This window comes from Pinus tabuliformis, chromosome 9 (genome assembly GCF_031772625.1).
Source record: "Pinus tabuliformis cultivar Carrire ecotype Pingquan chromosome 9, CPIR1, whole genome shotgun sequence".
NCBI classification, from domain to species: Eukaryota; Viridiplantae; Streptophyta; class Pinopsida; order Pinales; family Pinaceae; genus Pinus; species Pinus tabuliformis.
Window position 1 is genome coordinate 1,617,881,138 of NC_142307.1, and position 20,298 is coordinate 1,617,901,435.

The 20,298-nt window shown below is 36.2% G+C and overlaps 1 pseudogene; it reads right to left on the reverse strand.

Annotated features, from left to right (window-relative positions):
- Positions 1 to 2,290: 2,290 nt before the first annotated feature.
- The window catches only part of LOC149154991 (alpha-dioxygenase PIOX-like), a 44,478-nt pseudogene continuing 26,470 nt past the window's right edge, over positions 2,291 to 20,298 (reverse strand).

The window sequence follows — 20,298 nt, forward strand, 5'->3', positions numbered from 1 at the left end:
GATGGAGAGAGTATTTTGTCGGTAACCAATATAAGTTTATTGCCCCGATTACACTCACCGAAACTTTTTACAATGTCTCCCAGATGTTGGGTATACGAACAATGTCCCACATTGATTAGAAGTGATTGAAGTGGGAAGGATCATGGGTATATAAGGATGAACAAATATCTCCATTGGAATGAGGCCTTTTGGGGTAAAGCCCAAAAACAAACCCATAAGGGCTTAGGCCCAAATTGGACAATATCATACCATTGTGGAGATATGTGGTGTCCTGAGACCCAACAAGTGGTATCAGAGCCAAGTTCGAGGTTACCCAAGTGGATGAATCCTCGGAATGTCGAAACAAAGATGGTGAGCCCCCGTAAGCCTGTGGATGAGCTCGGTTAAACAGGCGGTGTGCTCCGGATTCTTCATGGACGTGTCTTGCCTACCAACACGGTGAAGAGGAGTTGACCTGGGATGGAGCAAGCTCTCGAGACCGGTGGTGCTACCATGTAAGGCGTGAGCCACCAACGCATTGGAGCGGAGAATCCTGGTTGGTAGAGAGGGGAGAATCCTGTGGATGGTTTGAGGGGAGGCTCGATGGTCCTTTGTTCGAGGGGAGGATTGTTGGGTATACGAACAATGTCCCACATTGATTAGAAGTGATTGAAGTGGGAAGGATCATGGGTATATAAGGATGAACAAATATCTCCATTGGAATGAGGCCTTTTGGGGTAAAGCCCAAAAACAAACCCATAAGGGCTTAGGCCCAAATTGGACAATATCATTTCGTAACCTCGATCAGCTTTAGCTCTGCTGATTCTTTGAAGTTTGAATCAGTCTTGGGAGCTCTTCTGTCTGAAGAGGTACGAAGGAAATCCAGCACTGATACAACTGCATCAGAAGCCATGGTTGCTAGAGGACGCTCAAAGGAAAGAGGAGACAAACCAAGGGGAACTTCCAGGTCGAAATCGAAGGGCAAAAAGTGTAAGGCAAAATGTTGGAGCTGCGGTAAAGTTGGACACTTGAGGAAGGACTGTTGGAAACGGAAGGAATCCGAAAACCTGAAGAACGAAGCGAATCAGGCTGATTCAGGTATTGTAGACGAAGTTTTATCTGCTGAAGATTTGTGTACGATAGATGAAACTTCACCTGAATGTAATGTCTCTCATAGTTTTGATAGCTGGCTGTTAGACTCTGGTGCTTCGCATCATATGTGCCCACATAGAAACTGGTTTACTTCGTATGAAAATGTAAACGGTAGTTCTGTATTTATGGGTAACAATATGTCATGTCAGACTGTTGGGATGGGAGATATCAGGATTAAGATGTATGATAACACAGTTAAGACATTAACTAGTGTTAGACATGTGCCTGATTTGAAGAAAAATTTAATCTCTTTGGGAGTGTTGGATTCAGATGGGTATAAGTTTACAGGTCAGAATGGCGTTTTGAAAGTCTTCAAAGGTGCCCTTGTGGTTATGAAGGCAGAGAAGGTTGGGAATCTTTACAGGTTAAAAGGAAGTACTCAGGTCGGTGAAGCAGCGGTTGCGTCGGAAAAGGAAGAAGCAGGTACTCGTCTGTGGCATCAGCATTTGGGTCATATGAGCGAGAAAGGTCTTCATATACTGATGAAACGTAAATCTCTTCCCGGTCTGAAATCCTTGAATTTAGATTTCTGTAAACATTGTGTGTATGGGAAAGTTGTTGTCAAGGTGGAGTTTGTTGGTTTGACAACGAACTTGGTCAAACAGTTTTGTAACCAATTTAGTTTTAGTTATGTAACGGGTAACGGTAGTTGTTCACCTAATAAATCGAATGTCATGTAATGGAAAATTCATTCGAGAATAAAACAGATATACATTTCAGTTTCTATTTTTCTTGGTCCTCTCTCTCATTTTGTTCTTGTGTTCTTTCTTTCTCTGCTCTTAAGACTAAGAGAAAATATACTGAGAGAAATTTAATAGAGAGCATACGCTCATTGAATAAGGTAAAGTTAATGTTATATAATTTATGATATTTGCATTGAAAATTGTGATAATGGTGATTGAATAAGGTAAAGTTAATGTTATATAATTTATGATATTTGCATTGAAAATTGTGATAATGGTGATTGAAAGCGTTGTGCTTACATACACTGTGTCTTCAACGTGATCGACCCAGTCATGAATCATGAACTGGATCCACGTGGCAGCAAGCATGTTAAATTGTTTGCCTGTATCTACCATTTTCGTCCGAGAGAGCAGCTTGGTAGCAACTACCATGGGATGTGGCTTTAGCAACTGTTTAGTAAATGCACATGTAGTTATCAGATTAATGACATGTGAAAAAGAAACAACGTTTGGTGGGATGGTTTAATGACCTTAGCATGCTGAGAAGGCAGCATGTTTCGCCCAAAGAACGCCCCTTGGCATCCTGTTGCGGCACAGAACAGGTCATCGTAACTTCCATCAGGAGTTCTATCCACTGCATTATATCTTCCTCCCTGCACTGCCGTACTTCCCACATTGATAAGATTATAACGCTCGTGCAATGTCCGCCTTATCTCCAGGTATAGGAGTCCTAGGCAGACAGGCAATCTATGCCACGCGTAGAATCGATCCACCAAATGTATAATCTGCAGATCAGGAAAAAAAGAGAAACATCAAAGTTCATAACCCCTCATTCATTCAGTATTCTACATTTACAACATTTCATTTCATGGTGATACTTACTAGGAAGAGGAGCCTGTCTATGAAACTCAATCTTGAATATTGGGAGACGAGGTTCCGGTCAAGCAAACCCATGATCTCAAACAGAATACAACTGCAATTAATACGCAAGATCGAAGAGGGGAATGCTCTCTGCGCTGGAAGAAAGAACACTGGAGGCCTTTATATAGAGGGCTGAGACCAGAGTAGTCGAAACCTAGAACGGAGTCATTCAGAATTCACTCTTTTGTGTTAGGTAGAATGGAGTGACTTTATTTTCTCTGGGTGGACGTATTTTTATGCAGGATCTTTATTTCACAGAAAAATATTTTTTCTGTCATTAACCACGTAGTTATACACGGTACCATCCCTGCCATGTTCATAAATGAAAATAAAGCTCAGAGTAGATCATGGTTCATCTCTTTTTCTTAAACCGTAAGTTGTTTTAAAATAGTAAATGTTGAGTAATATAAGCCAATTATATATTGAATATCATTTTATAATCGATTCATTACCTGCATTATCCATTATACTTATATTTAAGATACAAAGCCATCTCCCACATGAATTCCGCCAGGGACGCAGGCCACAGGAGCGATCCCCCACGCAAAAACTTACAAATGTGATCGTCAGCCTCATATGGTCACCTCCTTAGCTCAATGTGAATTCCGTCAGCGTCGCAGGGGCTCCGCGCTGTTGCCATTGCACAGGAGCGACCCCCTGCAGCGGCCGGTGGCGCATTTCCATCTTCCGTACTCATCAAATGTGCACAACGTGCCTCTCGACACGCGGCCCGACCATCCACTAGGAGCTTAACTGTCATACTCTGCCCAGGCCTCACCTTGAAACCCGTGCTGGATTCCTCTGTGCCCGCGCCCGCCTGGAATCCCGGCCATACAGTGCACTCGGAATGGTTTATTAGCGTCAAACGACGACGCCCGCGCCCCTGCCACATTCAATAAGTACATCACCTCAAAATTAAGTTACTCATATTTCTAATCAACAATATAAGTTACTAGAGGAACAAGCTCACAAAAATTTAAGAAGGTAGTTTTGTTTAATTGGTTGTTTGATGTAAATAAACAAATAATCTACTCTCGGTGTCCAATAAATCCATAAAACAGAAAACGCAATGTTGTAGTTTAGTTTGCATGCCTTACCAGAATAACGTTTCTTATTTAATTATGCGAATACATATTAGCAATTTCCATTAAAGGTGCAAAGATGCACCGAAGTTTGGGAATATCATCTTGTCAAAAATATAATCCATTTGGATTAATGCATGCTCACAGCAAAATTTTAGAATTAGAAATCAGCGACATAATTTCAAAAATCCTTTTAATAACACAAATACTAGTAGATTTTTATTTATAAAATGCAAATAACTCAATAAGTTTAGCTACATTCAATGTAATGATAATGATGACAATATTCATTTTTAACACACAAAATTTTTAATAAAAAAAACTTCCCCTTTTTAATTATAAATATAGAATTTAAAAATAATAATCCAGTTTTTCACAATTTTACATACCAACATTTCCCCAAAATAACCATTTGCAATCCCTTACAAGCTTTCATTTTTATCATAAGCTTAAACTAGAAATTCTTCATCCTAGTTTAATCTGGGAAAAGAATATAGGTTGAACCTTATCTCTAATTTGATTCTACAACTCAACAACATAGATGCAATGGAGTCAATTGTTTTCAACAACACAACAAATTTAAATTAAATATGTAGAAAAAGAAATGATGTCTCTCTAGTACAATTAAATCCAATAAAAAAAACAATTTCTGATTTCACATTGGAAACACTGATAAGAAAAATTCCATTCTCAGACTATTGAAAAATAATTTCAGACATCACATTGGAAACATTCATAAGAAAAATTTCATGCTCATGAAAAGAAATGTAAAGCAAAAGGGTTGGGTGGAAGGTAATGCGGAGCAAAAGGGTTGGGTGGAGGGTTTGTGTGGAGGTTTTTTTTCTAGAAACTACCCATTTTTACAATTGGAAGGTGTCCTTTTATGAGCATATTGCTTTGTATCTTTTTTTATGTAAGACCATTATTGGGTAAATTGAGAATCGATCATGCACCAATTAAATGAAATTGGGGGATTATGGTGAACTCTCACCAAGGACAAAGCACGACGGATCTTGCTGAGGTGTAAAACAGGTGGTGTCTGATCAAGCCAATTAAGTTCCATACAATTCTTCATTAGTGCAGAGAAACTTGCATTTCAAAATTACAGCCAACATATAACTAAATAACATTTTACCTTTCTATTTATAGGAAAAAATTATGAAGTCATATTTCTGAATTAATTTGTGACTTATCTTATATAGATAATATATAAAAGTGAACTTATTGCATCAAAATTGTTCTTATATGGATTTAAAAAAATAGAGAAAGAATAATTGAATTTTATATTGAATGTACAAATTTAAAAAAATAATATTTATATAAATTAATTAGTTAATTTACTTATATAATTATCAAATTTATTAACAATTCCATAAAAATATAATACATACTTTTTATATAAATAAATTTCTTTCATATGGATACGGGGAGAGAGATCCATCTCAAGCCATTTTTCCTGAACTAGTATTATAATTAACGTGTAATTTCACATGCTGTTTCTTGAGCTATAAATTCCTACTCAACCATTTAGATCAAAGTCTTAACAGAGTAACAAAACATGAAGTATTATAGAAGAAACACTACATAGCAACCCTGCTCTTGACTACCAACTTATAGATAAATACATATATTTATGCAGTGACACTATAATTTCTTTGTGATTTAGCACATCTCAATTTAATGAGATAATGTAGCTAGTATTAGAAGCTGATATAAATGCATAAACCATTGATGACATATTTTATTAAACCACATTCTCATTTAGTGCAGTTATGTTACAGAGTTTGCATATAAAAAATACAAATCACTGGATTGTAATGATACCTACTTAGTTTCACCAAAATGATACAACCTGGTTTCACCAACCAGTTTTAGGACACTAAGTACAAAACACCTGATCAACATCTTTTTCTAGTTAATCGCATGCCAACGCTAGTCACCCAAATCTTTCCAGGAGATTTCTAAAAAAACCTTGCAATGCCTTCTTCAGCTTTCGTGGGCAATGCATGAGTTAGGCCCAGTTAGATTATTGACTATTCTTAATGGAAATAATTAGCACTGGAATATTATACTGCAAGTGCACAACGGTTTCCAACCAGAAACAAATTTGGAAGTGCAAAACAAATACAGATTTTTTAATATCACACTGCCAATGCATTTCACACAATCTTTACAGATTTAGAGATTAAAATATTCACGTGGCAAGGAAGAAAAGAAAAATAAATTCCATCCAGTCAACTATAAAATAGTTCATGGTCCCTTAAATAGATGTTATTTGGAAATAATAGATCCTATATTGTCTAATCAAGCAAAGGGAGCCATGCTCTTTATGGAGATATGTGACAAGTAAAATATAAATAGTGGAAAGAAGTTCATGCTCCCTTAAATAGATGTTATTTGGAAATAATAGATCCTATATTGTCTAATCAAGCAAAGGGAGCCAAGCTCTTTATGGAGATATGTGACAAGTAAAATATAAATAGTGGGAAGAAGTTCTCTAGCGTAGATACTTTAGAGAAAAACATATTAGAACCTTGGATGATCAATTGCCAATGATCTTTGGATCCCCTCTTTAGTATCTCCATAAAGCATTCATACCTTCACCCAAAAGCATTTCACGTGGATTCTAGGTATCATGAAACAAACCAAAGTATGGGAAGACAATATAATGGGTTTCCATCCCTTTCTTTAGGGATTTTCCTTCAATATATAAGAGTATAGATATTAAATCAAGATACCAAATTTCTCATTGATCTTTCTGAATGGGAAAACTCTAACAGCCCCAAGTATTAGCTCAATTGTTCGAGTTCTCATCATTAAAGAACCTCGGTAATGGAACGTCACATCGTCAGTTATCCTCGATGTTCTTGGGGTTAGGCTCTGCTACTGAGTTGGTGGGAAGTGATCCCTTCACGTGGATATGCCTGAATATTTTATGTGGATGTAACGACCACCGATCTCCAGTGTTCGTGAACCACACATAAAAATAAATAAATAATGGGACAACTCTATTTAATTTTAGGTTCGAAATGGACCAGATGCAAGTATTTAAATCCTCCTAACGAGTTATGCAATAAGATGAACTGGCATCTATTTCAACTAAAGGGTGCATCTCCCTTAAATAAATGAGCCAAATATTGAAGAGGATGCACCCCCCCCTCCCCCCCCCCCAAGGGGGAATCTATTTATGAGCATTGAATATTTGAAATATTTAACTAGCCAAAACCTATCACCCCATTCCCTCATCTAGAAATTAGTTGAAGGGGGATATTGATCACCACCTATCCATATATCCATTTGGATTCTTGCTCACAACAAAATCTTTACTCATGACAATCTACATAAACGAGGATTCCATGGACCCTCACTTTGATACATATGCAAATGAAAAGAGAATTAGTAAAGATGTTATTTTTTGAGAGTTAGTTCATTGCAAAAATGTGGAGGAAAGATATTAAATATCTTGTAAAACTCATTCACCCATGCAAGATACAAGAGAATTGTCATTGACTTAAATACATCACTATCCTAGTTTTGTGCATAAGAAACCTCTTTTTAAGAGTTATTTGATGATGTTACCTGAGTTCTTAATGTGAAAATATAGATATCTTGTAATAAATACATATTTAAATAGGTGCCCAACATCCCTAGCAATGATATCCAATGAATTTATCCAAAAAATTTGTTCAATCTAAAGGTAACCGGCCAACCGAGGTAAACATGTGAAGAGAGGCTACTATGATATGATTCAACCTCCTAGGTGACCTTAAGGAAGTGAAATTGATAGAAACACAACATACAAACCTTCCACATCAGCTACAAGACCCCTGACAACCATCCCAACACTTCAGGAAGCTAGCCCTTGGGTCCCACTAAAGCTTTTGATCACTTGACCTTTGGACGCTCTCTTGCTATAGGCCTGCCAGCGCCCAAGCGGCTTTGGATGCTCTCATGCTACAGGCATGCCATCATCCGGGGACTATTTTTTCCAGTTATGTGCCAACGTTCCCCGGATTTAAGCCACTTTTTCAAGCCCTGATCCTAGTTCACCGCACTGAATTGAATGACATCTTCATAACAATAAAATAACAAGGAAACAATGATGCAAAAACAAATCATTGAACAAGCTCTTAACCATTCCCCTACTAGCCATGACAAGCATTTCGTAAAAAATATCACAAATATGTAATCTACAGGTGTAAACAACATATTGAAGCATAGGGATCTCATACTTATCTGAGAATTGCTAAGAAACATTATTCCCTCTTAACAATTGTTGTATTATCATCTAGTAGGTCATAGATACATTTTCCATTCATTTACAAGTAAAAAGTTGATGAGAGCCATAAATAGCCACTTTCATAAAACACGTATATAACCAACATAATAGTAGCAAAAATACTAATGAAATCACAACCATATGATTCACATATAAACCAATATAATACTCATAGAAATACAAAGAGAAATAAACTTTGATTAATGATGCAAAATCCAAACCTGGGATGGGACTACCACGTTCCACCTGACCATAGAATGGATGAGCCAAATCTCTCTTTAGCCATTCACCCTCGTGCCATATTCCAGGCATGAATGTGGGACTCAAACCGAAAGAACCAACTGGGGTATAGCGAGGCTAAACATCCTCACCCTGATCAATAGAAACTAGGCTTTACCGTAATCCATCTCGGATCACTAGGCAACATAATGAACATGTAATAACAAGCTTTACCATGATCTCCACCAGATCACTAGGCAAAAACAAGCATGGATGCCACTATATTTCTCCACCTACACCGTGAGGAATTTTACCGCTTTATCGCAATATCTCAAGCTTTACCGCAATCCAAACCCGGATTACTATGCCCTAACTTGAGGCCTACTCTCCATGTGTTATCTCATATCCCAAACCCGCGATTACTAGGCCCAACAAAGATCAAACCACCTCTTGTCTTTACCGTATATCCTTCCATTCACTAGCAAGATTCCTAGGCCCACTCATGCAACACAATTGTTTAGAAATGGCAACAAGAAATTCCAATTTAATCTGTCTTTGAATTAAACCGAGAATTAAAATTGAATTCTATTCTCATAACAACTTGTAAATAGTTAATTAAGTTTAATTAACTTAATTAGCTTAGGAATTTCAAGTTAGAAGTCTTTCTGAAGTCATGTATATGTTATACCTGAGTTTTAGGGGTCCAGTATGAGTTTAAATTGAGTTGGGTGGGTGGGTGGACATTCTGTTTAAAAAAGTGAGTGCAACTAGATATCCAAAGTAAGCGTTGGTCATAAGAGGTGCCTTCTAGATGAGAAGAAGAAGAAGAAGTAAGTAGACAAATATGCAAAATGCAATAATATTGGAAGTAAGTAGACAATGCAAATGATATATGTTGCAATTATATTTCTATTCAGTATTGTGTTTTTTGTTTTATGGATTTATTGGGGACCGACAGTAGATTATTTGTTTATTTACATCAAACAACCAATTAAACTAAACTACCTTCTTAAATGTTTGTAAGCTTGTTCCTTTAGTAACTTAAGTTGTTGATTAGAAATATGAGTAATGTAATATTGAGGTGATGTGGTTATTGAATGTGGCAGGGGCGTGGGCGTCATCATTTATGCTAGTGAATAGTTGCGAGTATATGGTATGGCCGAGAATCTAGGCGGGTGCGGGCACATAGGAGCTATTCAGCACAGGTTTCGAGGTGATGCCCGGGCAGAGTATGACAATTGAATCTCTCGGTGGATGGTCGAGCCAAATGTGGGGACGCATGTTATGGACATTTGACAAGGACGAAAGAAGGAAATGTTCCACCGGACCCTGTGGGGGGTCGCTCCAGTGCAACAACAACAATGTGGAGCCCCCTGCGACACTGGCGGAATTCACAATGGAAGAAGGCATGTCTGTCAAATTGTAATAACATTCTGGACAAATCTTTCAGCTATAATATATTTCATCATCTCTACATAATTTGGATGCAAAACCTTATGAAAGTTCTTTCCAACTAGTCAGCCTTTATTTATTCTTTGTTCTCCTTGTACAACTTCTCTGTTACATTGGTCACAAGATTGCAAATATGCCTGAATTTTTGTACAATTTTGTCTGCAACAAAACATATTTGCAGTTAGCGTGGAAGCCAATATGAGGAGGAGAAGGCATGATGTTTTTATTTTCCATCAGTTAACTTGTTGACAACGTCCACAGTGTTGTCTAGAGTGACGTGAGACTTTTCCTATAAAAAATAGATAAGATGAGAAGATGAGAAGACCTACTTGTAGTTTCGCTTTCCTCTCATCTCCCTTGTATCAATCATGTCGTTCCTTCCCACACTTAATACGCTTGCGAAGTACCTATAAACACAATAGAAAACAAAGAATCGATTAAAGCACATGATCTATTGAATACAAGTTAAAGGAATCAGATACAATTCACACATATAAGCATTATGAAACAATACAAACATATGGGAGAAAGGTTCAAACACTTTATTAGATAGAAGAAGGAATTACAACCATTGGTGTCTGATTCAAAGCCATTCCTTTAACTTGGATCCCATCCACATAATCCATAACAGCATTATCTCCTTACAATTCAACATAATCCAACCCCTGATCACTTAGATGAGTGGTCAATTTATAGGAAGATAAAGGAGGTTTTGTCATAAATGGTGGCACTGAATGGCCTTCCATACTTACAATTAGTTCCATGGAGGAAGGGATGATGATGAGGACGGGATTTTGGGGTGAACCAAAATCCCATTTCCCCAATAAATCGTTCTTGAGGCCTATGGGTTATGGGCCCACAAAGCCTATCTGCAATGCTTCTCACGATCTCACTTGCCTTATTTGGAATTACTGAAGGCACTCGCCAGAAAAAACAAGGATGGTAATGCATGATGACGTTCTCATCTCTCTTCATCCACACGCGCACTTTCTTTTCAGGGTTCTTTGCTATTGTTGCTTCAGCTGTGGATTCTTGTTGCCGCTCCTTCTTCAACATACTTCACACATTCAGATCTGCCAATTAAATCTTGAATAACCGCCCTTGATACTGACTGCAACTTCGTATAACTTTTCATTTGAAGATCAAACACAGTACATGTGACTTTGTCCAGACATCCATGGCTAAGTATCTGCATCACTTAGAAACGGAAATAATGTGATTTTTCAATAACAGGATCTTTAGATTCAATAACACCTGCAATAGGATGGCATCTATGATACTTCCAAATCTCTTTCAGACGACCATAAAATGCACTGAAGATGTTCTAATCACTCACGCCTTTCCTCCAAGAGCGGCAATTTCATCCTTCCTATAGTGATCCTCATCCATACTTGTAAAACAAATCTTCAATCTCACTCTCATGTATGTCACCAGGAAGCTTGCCAACATAAATTGCACTATCTGATCTTCTCATTGTAGTTTTCTAGGAATGATAGTCATGGTGATCACAACTACCCTCAAGAATGAACCAGATATAAAATCTAAAATATGCTCTAACGAATTCGAAGCAAGACCTGGCGACGCAAAGCCCCAACTTCTCGTGCCTCTTTCAGCCAATTTCTCAAGTTCACGACTGTCCTTATCGCAACACAGAGGGGAGCCTTTGTCTCCTGGAGCTTTGAGCTTTCCTCGTTTCAGCGATGGCTGCAGAGAATCTAAATTGTTGGCAAACAATTCAAACAAAAAAAATACACAGACATAAATTCACAAAGACGCATTTCCTTATAAATTCACAAAGACACATTTTCCTTATTTACAAACTCGGTTACAATTTAAGGCATCTCAGCCTTAATCAAGAATTCTCCAGCAACTACATTTTACGCTGTCTCACATGCACAGGTTTTTTCTCTTGTTTCTTGATTCACTAATGAATTCTTAATATCTTGTTATATATACATTCAGTTTTAACTGATTTTTTAACTGAAATTTGTTCATTAACTGAATTTGGTTCATGGTTGGCCTGGTTGTCCATGTGTCTTCTTTCTCTAATTTTTTTCCACTAAGGTGTTCGGATGCTCTTGCATCAGATGAGAGGATGGGATGCACCCTAACTCATTCCTCATCCATTTCGAGCTCATAGGAGTTGATAAGTGAGGGAACCTTCTAGATGACTCCAAAAGATAAGAATATTCCCCAAACCCTATGTGAATTTCACTCATTCTCGCCCAGTGCAGGTGAAAGGAAGACTAAGTCCTCTGCAGAGCACCCTGGTAGTGGACTCAACTGCTCTGCAGCACACCTTTAGAAGTGCTTACTTGTGCTGGTCCCTCTAGAGGTTGTTTCTGGATGTCTTCAAGTCATGAAATTGTCTGGGAAGGAAGCATTCAAAGGGGTGACTTGTTTATGGCATGTAGCAATTGAAATTGGGGTTTGATGAGCCCTAAAACACTAATCTGGATGATGGGATTGATATGCCCAAATAGATCTATAAGAACTACCCCCTAAAGCATGAAGTCAAAAAAATGCCAATGGTGAATGAAATGCTTTACGATGTGATGAGAAGGTATCAAAGTGGAAGGTGACCTACATCAATTACAATACGCATATCATGATATTTGATTTTAGATGAATTGCTGAGGGAAGGCATACCCATGCTCAACTTATAAACTTTCATTACATGTACATAAACAGTTGTCTACAGATATAGACCCATGATCGGAATGACTGTCAGTGTAAAGCCATTGTACATATGATTTAGTACTCCTGAAATTGCAGCCCGTATGGATGGAACTAGATCCGGGGTCTTTTATCTCATTGAATCGTTTGCTCAAGTACGAGTCTAACCATGTGAATATCTGATCTGAAGTCGAACATGGGAAGACACCATCTGATTACCAGCCAATGATGTAAGTTGTTAACAGATGCGAGAGAAATCATCGATAATGATAATGATCCACAAGGTACTGCAGTACATTTTGCATGGTGTGAATGGATGATTTGATGTCAAACACCATACAAAGTCTTTCGGTCGAAGGCCATTAATATTAACCTATTTCCAGAAGCAAGAAACTTGCCATTGATGCATGCAAGCCTCAAGGTACTGGAAGGGTGTTTCTAAGTCAACTTCTTGGATAATGTGTTGATGTCGACAAGAAGCGACTCATCGCAGGAGGGCCTTGATGTATCCCACATCAATGACACGAAACGAGTGTAGTGATTTTAGAGATGGAATTTGACTAACGATAAAAGGTTTCGGAATGGCGGTCATGAAAATGAAGGTTTATGGTATTGCAAAGGATGAATTTTGACTGAATGACTTCTATTGAACATATCAGTGACACTGAAATGAATTGGTAGTATTGAACCAAAAAAAAGTGATGGATGGTATGATAGACCAATGTTATGATAACCATCAAGCTAATAACCCATGCCAGATAGTCATGATGATGGAGTGAAAGTGTCATGTTCAAGAGCAACCTGCTACCATAAAGTGGTTTTCCCCTTTCTCCATTTTCCCTAGTCATTGCTGACCAGTACCTCTTTATCTTTTATCAAGATTGAGGAGGATAAATTATGCTTGTTGTATAATTCCACCCTTTGGGTGAATCCATCGCTATTTGATGTTTTAACAGGTCTAGCAAAGGTGAAACTTAGTCTTTTCTAGATGGACAACTTTGTCTCTATTTGATGTTTTAACGAGTTTAACGACAAAGATAACTCAGTCTTTTTCATGTTTAGAGAGTTTGAAAGGGGACAAAAATAAAAATCCACAAATTCCTTTTTGTAAATTAATCTCTCAAGCCTAAAAAAGTGTAAAATAATACAAGAGAGATATCATTTCCAATTCGTTAACGAGCTGAAAAGGAAAAGCGCTCGACAATCTTTTCATAGTTCGAGAGTCTGAAAAGAGCTTAAAGAGGACTCCATTTTAAGGAATGAGTGGTATCTTGGGTAGCAACTGGTTCCAGTGATGTTGGAACTTCTCAAAACATGTTTATTTAAGTGAAGATGCTGGCTAACAAGACCACTCATTGCAACTGTTCCTCAAAAAGAGTAAAACAACCAAGTGAAAGCGTATGATCGGCCATGCAGATAGTGCCGATGGAAGGAGAAAAACCAAGGCTCATTTGATGGAAGAGGAAGATAGAATGAGAATCATGAGGGTTAAAATGGAGATGGGTTCATTTTTATAAAATCTTGAACCATGGGAAACTATGCTTGGATTCAGTTTCATATTTACACAAGCTTGAAACTACAAACTATGCTTGAATTCAGTTTTATTTTTACACAAGCTTGAAATGAAGAACCATGCTTGAATTCAATTTAATTTTTACAGAAGCTTGAAACAAAGAACTATGCTTGCTATTGGTTTACATGCCCCTGCATGATAAAAGGGAGAGTCTCCTGTAACCAGATGGAAGTCGCTGCGGTGAAGCGGGACAATTATCCAACACCTTGTTAGCTTCGTCTAGATAGGGACAAAGGTGAATGGGGTGATTCCCTTCACATAACCTATAGGGAAACTTAACTTTACCACTAAGTGCATGCCCCCAAGCTTCATTACATTCACCTAAGTAGACTACTCATGGCTATTAGGTGGATGGAATGAAGGTTCGTTTACGAGATCAAGTGACTACTAGGATTTTACGAGATCTAATCAAAGGCTCGAATTGGAACTTTGCTCTAGGGGACCTTGTTTCATTTTTTAATGAGCTTGACACAAGTCAAGGAGCTCTACTCAGCTTCCTTGTTTCATTTTTTAATGAGCTTGACACAAGACAAGGAACTATGCTCATACTCCTTGTTTCATTTTTTAACGAGCTCGACACAAGACAAGGAACTATGCTCATAGACCTGTTTGTTTTTTTAATGAGGTTGACATAGTAAAAGAACTCCCCCCATATCCTTGGTTTCATTTTTTAACGAGGTTGACATAAGAAAAGGAACTATCCTCAGATCCTTGGTTTCATTTTTTAATGAGGTTGACACAAGACAAGGAACTTTACTCATGGGAGTTCTATCTATAAGCTTACATCAATAATTTTTAAAAGGTGTCTTTATTCTAAACTATATATTTATAAATATATGTTGCTTCATTATGATATATATATATATATATATGTATGTATGTATGTTGCTTCATCATTGAAGAAATTCGATATGTTATGATCTATCTTAACCATATATATTTATATGTTGCTTCATGGTTGAAGAAATTGTATACGTTACCAATATAGATCCATCTTAAGAATGGTTTTAGATCGAACAAGCCTTGATAGGGATACAATCTAGCAGAGGTTTACACTTCAAGAGATTTGATCATTTTTAATGGTTGATATAAATATACCGTTAAGATGGATATATACCAATTATTTTTATATGTATATTTAAATGCATAAATAGCTTAAATGCCTTGAAAATTCCCTTGGTCACTTGAACTGAATCATGTAAACTATATAGCTTAAACTATAATTCCAACAATTTTTTCTAGATTTTCAAATAATATTAATCAACCTGAAGAAGGATCAAATTATATAATAATAAAACTACTTGAAATATTTTACATTCAATTCTTTTATATACTAGCACAACCACATTTACCAATGTGATTGATAAACGCTAATAGGCGTATATGAAACATATATAGAACCACATTTTCCAATGTGGTTGATATACACTAATAGGCTTATATCAACCACATTAATAATTATTATGGGTATTTAGGATTATTTAGGATTATTTATATCAACCCAAATATAAATACTACAAACACTAAAATAAACATGGTTTATTTTGATGGTGAGACAATTCTTGTCACAATGCGACATTCAACCATGATTGACCATGTTTGGCTATGATTAACAATTGTTTACAATGACTGATATTATAAACCCAAGGGATTAATACTAAAACCCCAATGAACAATAAACCCAAGGGATTAATACTAAAACCCCAGGGGATTATGAACCCAATGGAAAAATATTAAACCCAAGGGCCTAATACTATAGAACCAACAATTGTAAACCCAAATGTAACAATATTTGTCAAAATGGGACATTCAACCACCTGACTAATATGGTAAACCCAAATATAAATATTATAAACACTAAAATAAACATGGTTTATTTTCATGGTCAGACAATCTTTGTCAAAATGCGACATTCAACCATAGGACTAATATTATAAACCCAAATTTGGTAAACCCAAATATAAATACTGCAAACACTAAAATAAACATGATTTATTTTGACAGTAACACAATCCTTGTCACAATGCGAGAATCAACCATGGTTGACCATGACTGATATTATAAACCTAAGGGAATAATAAACCCAAGGGATTGATATTATAAACCGAAAGGAATAATAAAACTAAGGGATTAATACTAAAACCCCAAGGGATTATGAACCAAAGGGAATAATATTAGACCCATGGGAATAATATTATAAACACAATATTGATAAACCAAAATATAAATACTATGAAAACTAGAATAAACATGGTTTATTTTGATGGTGAGATAATCCTTGTCACAATGCAACATTCAAACATGGTTGACCATGGTTGGCTATGATTGACAATGGTTGACCATGATTGATATTATAAACCTAAGGGAATAGTAAACCCAACTTATTTACATTACAAACCCAAATGAATAATAAACCCAAGGGATTAATACTAAAACCCCAAGGGATTATGAACCCAAGGGGATAATATTAAGCCCAAGGGATTAATACTAAAACCCCAAGGGATTATGAACCCAAGGGAATAATATTAAGCCCAAGGGACTAATATTATAAACCCAACATTTGTTTACCCAAATATAAATATTAAAAAGACTAAAATAAACATGATTTATTCATGGTGAGACAATCCTTGTGACAATGTGACATTCAACCATGGTTGACCATGATTAATATTATAAACATGAGGTAATAATAAATCCAAGGGATTGATATTATAAACAAAATGAATAATAAACCCAAGGGATTAATACTAAAACCCCAAAGGATTATGCACCCAAGGGAATAATATTAAACCCAAGGGACTAATATTATAAACCCAACATTCGTAAACCGAAATATAAATATTACAAACACTAAAATAAAAATCATTTATTTTCATGGTTAGAAGATCCTTGTGACAATGTGACATTCAAGCATGGTTGACCATGGTTGGCTATAATTGACAATGGTTTACCATGATCGATATTATAAACCTAAGGAAATAATAAACCCAAGGGATTAATATGAGAAACTAAAAGGAATAATAAAATGAAGGGATTAGTACTAAAACCCCAAGGGGTTATGAACTCAAGGGAATTATATTAAATCCAAGGGACTAATATTATAAACCCAACGTATATAAACCCCAAGACAATTATTATAAATATTAAAATAAACATGATCGACCATCATTGATTTTCATATTATAAACCTAAAGGAATAGTAAACCCAACTTATTTACATTAATACTAAAACCCCAAGGGAATAATATAAAGCCCAAGGGATCAATACTAAAAACCCAAGGGATTATGAACCCAAGGGAATAATATTAAGCCCAAGGGACCAATATTATAAACCCAATATTGATAAACCCAAATATCACAAACAAAAAAATAAACATGGTTTATTTTGATCGTGAGACAATCCTTGTCATAATGCAGCATTCAAACATGGTTGACCATGATTGATATTATAAACCTAAGGGAATAGTAAACCCAAGGGATTAATACTAAAACCCCAAGGGATTATGAACCCAAGGGAATAATATTGAACCCAAGGGACTAATATTATTAACCCAATGTATACAAACCCTAAGACAAATATTATAAACATTGATATAAACATGATCAACCATCATTGATGTTCATATTGAGACAATCCTTATCACAATTCCATGTTGGACCATGGTTGATATCATAATAAACCATGTTTGACTCAGGAATAATAAACCCAAGCAATTGATATTATAAACCCAAGGGATTAATACTAAAACCCCAAGGGATTATGAACCAAAGGGAATACTATTAAACGAAAGGGACTAATAATATAAACCCAAGGGTTTGATATAATAAACCCAAAGGAACAATAAAGCCAAGGGATTATTATTTATTTTCATGGTGAGACAATCCTTGTCACAATGTGACATTCAAGCATGGTTAGCTATGATTGACAATGGTTTACCATGATTGATATTATAAACCTAAGGGAATAATAAACCCAAGGGATTAATATGAGAAACCCAAAGGAATAATAAAACGAAGGGATTAAAAGTAAGACCCCAAGGGATTATGAACCGAAGAGAATAATATTAAATCCAAGGGACTAATATTATAAACCCAATGTATATAAACCTTAAGAAAAGTATTATAAACATTAAAATAAACATGATCGACCATCATTGATTTACATATTGAGACAATTCCTATCACAATTCCATGTTGGACCATGGTCGACATTATAATAAACCATTTTTGACTCGGGAATAATAAACCCAAGCAATTGATATTATAAACCCAAGGGATTAATATTAAAACCCCAAAGGATTATGGACCTAAGGCAATATTATTAAACAAAAGGGACTAATAATATAAACCCAAGGGAATAATGAACCCAAGGGATTGATATAATAAACCCAAGGGATTAACATTAAAACCACAAGGGATTATGAACCCAAGGAATTATTAACATTAAAAAGTTGAAGAACGAAGAAAACCAATAATTTGATATTATAAGCCATTCAGAATTAATAAACCCAAGGGGAAAATATTAGAAACCAAAGGGGAAAATATTAGAAACCAAAGGGATAAAAAATGGCCAGGGATTAATAGGAATTAATTTTTTAAACCCAACGGATTGATCAACCCACGTGACTATGAATATTATAAACCTAATGGATCAATAAACCATAGGGATTGTTAATATTATGATTTTCATATTGACACAATCTTTGTCAATGCGATGTTGGACCATGATTGAACATGATTGATTTTCATATTGAGAAAATATTTGTCGCAATGTGATGTTGAACCGTGGATGACCATGGTTGATTTTCATATTGAGACAATCTTTGTCCCAATGTGATGTTGTACCCTGTTTGACCATGGATGACCATGGCTTTCATAATGTGACATTGGACTAAGAGACCATCTTCGTCACAATGTGACCATGATTATTGACCATGGTTGACCATGATTAAGAATGGTTGATTTTCACATTGAGACATCTTTGTGACAATGGGACGTTGGACCATGGTTAATTTTCATATTGACCATGGTTGACCATGATTAACCATGATTGATTTTCATTTGAGACAATATTTGTCACAATGCGGCATTTGACCATGGTAGACCATGATTGAAGATGGTTGACATGGCTGATTTTCATATTGAGACAATAATTCTTATAATGTTATGTTGGACCATGTTTGACCATGAATGTCCATGGTTGACGATGATTGACCATGGTTGATTATCATATTGAGACAATCTTTATCACAATGTGACATTGGACAAAGAGACAATCTTCATCACAATGTGAACATGATTATTAACCATGGTTGACCGTAGTTGACAATGATTGACCATGGTCGATTTTCACATTGAGGCAATCTTCGTCAAAATGCGACGTTGAAACATGGTTGACCATGGTCGACAATGGTTGACCATGGTTGATTTTTATGTTGAGACAATTCTTTCACAATGTGATGTTGGACCATGGCTGACCATGATTGACGATGGTTGATTTTCATGTTGACCATGGTTGACCATGATTGACCATGGTTGAGCATAATTTTAATATTTTTAATTAAATTTTATGAATATTAATAAATAATAATTATAAGCCCACGGGGCTTTGGATTGACGGTGAATGGGCGCCTTGTTAAGTCACTCCTTGCGATAGGTCACCGGTTCAATTCCCCGTGGGTACTTAGGTTAGTCTTAACAAACAAAAAAAAAATAAAATAAATAATAATTATAAATATTAATAACTAATAGTAAAATTAACGTTTATAAATATTAATAATATTAGTGTTGGTATTCATATTAATCAATATTAATATTAATATATAAGTGTGTTGTTAAGCATCGATGGTGAATTATGAGTGAGTAGTGTATTCTACATATCATAGATGCAGGTGGAGTGCGCAGTAATTAGGTGAAGGACCAAAACCTGCAGAAACCCCAAAACCATGGATACAATGAAGAAATAGCATAAAACATAAGTAAACAGAGTAGCGGAGGAGTAAATTATCGTTGAACAACAACCTTTGGATCTCACAAATCAATAGCCGGAATCAAATCGCAGAAAGTGGAACATCGGGATCGCATCACAATCTTTGAAGAAGGAGGAAGCGATTGCGACATGCGATATGTAGTGGAACCGAAAACTTATCAAATGAACCCTAGAACCCCGTCAGGTCCGTAATACATGTCGGAATGGTTTTTAAACAATGTAAGTGGATTATTAGGTGGAGGAAGAATGGTAAGTGGTATCGGAGAGCAAGCACCCAATTCCACTTAGTGTTT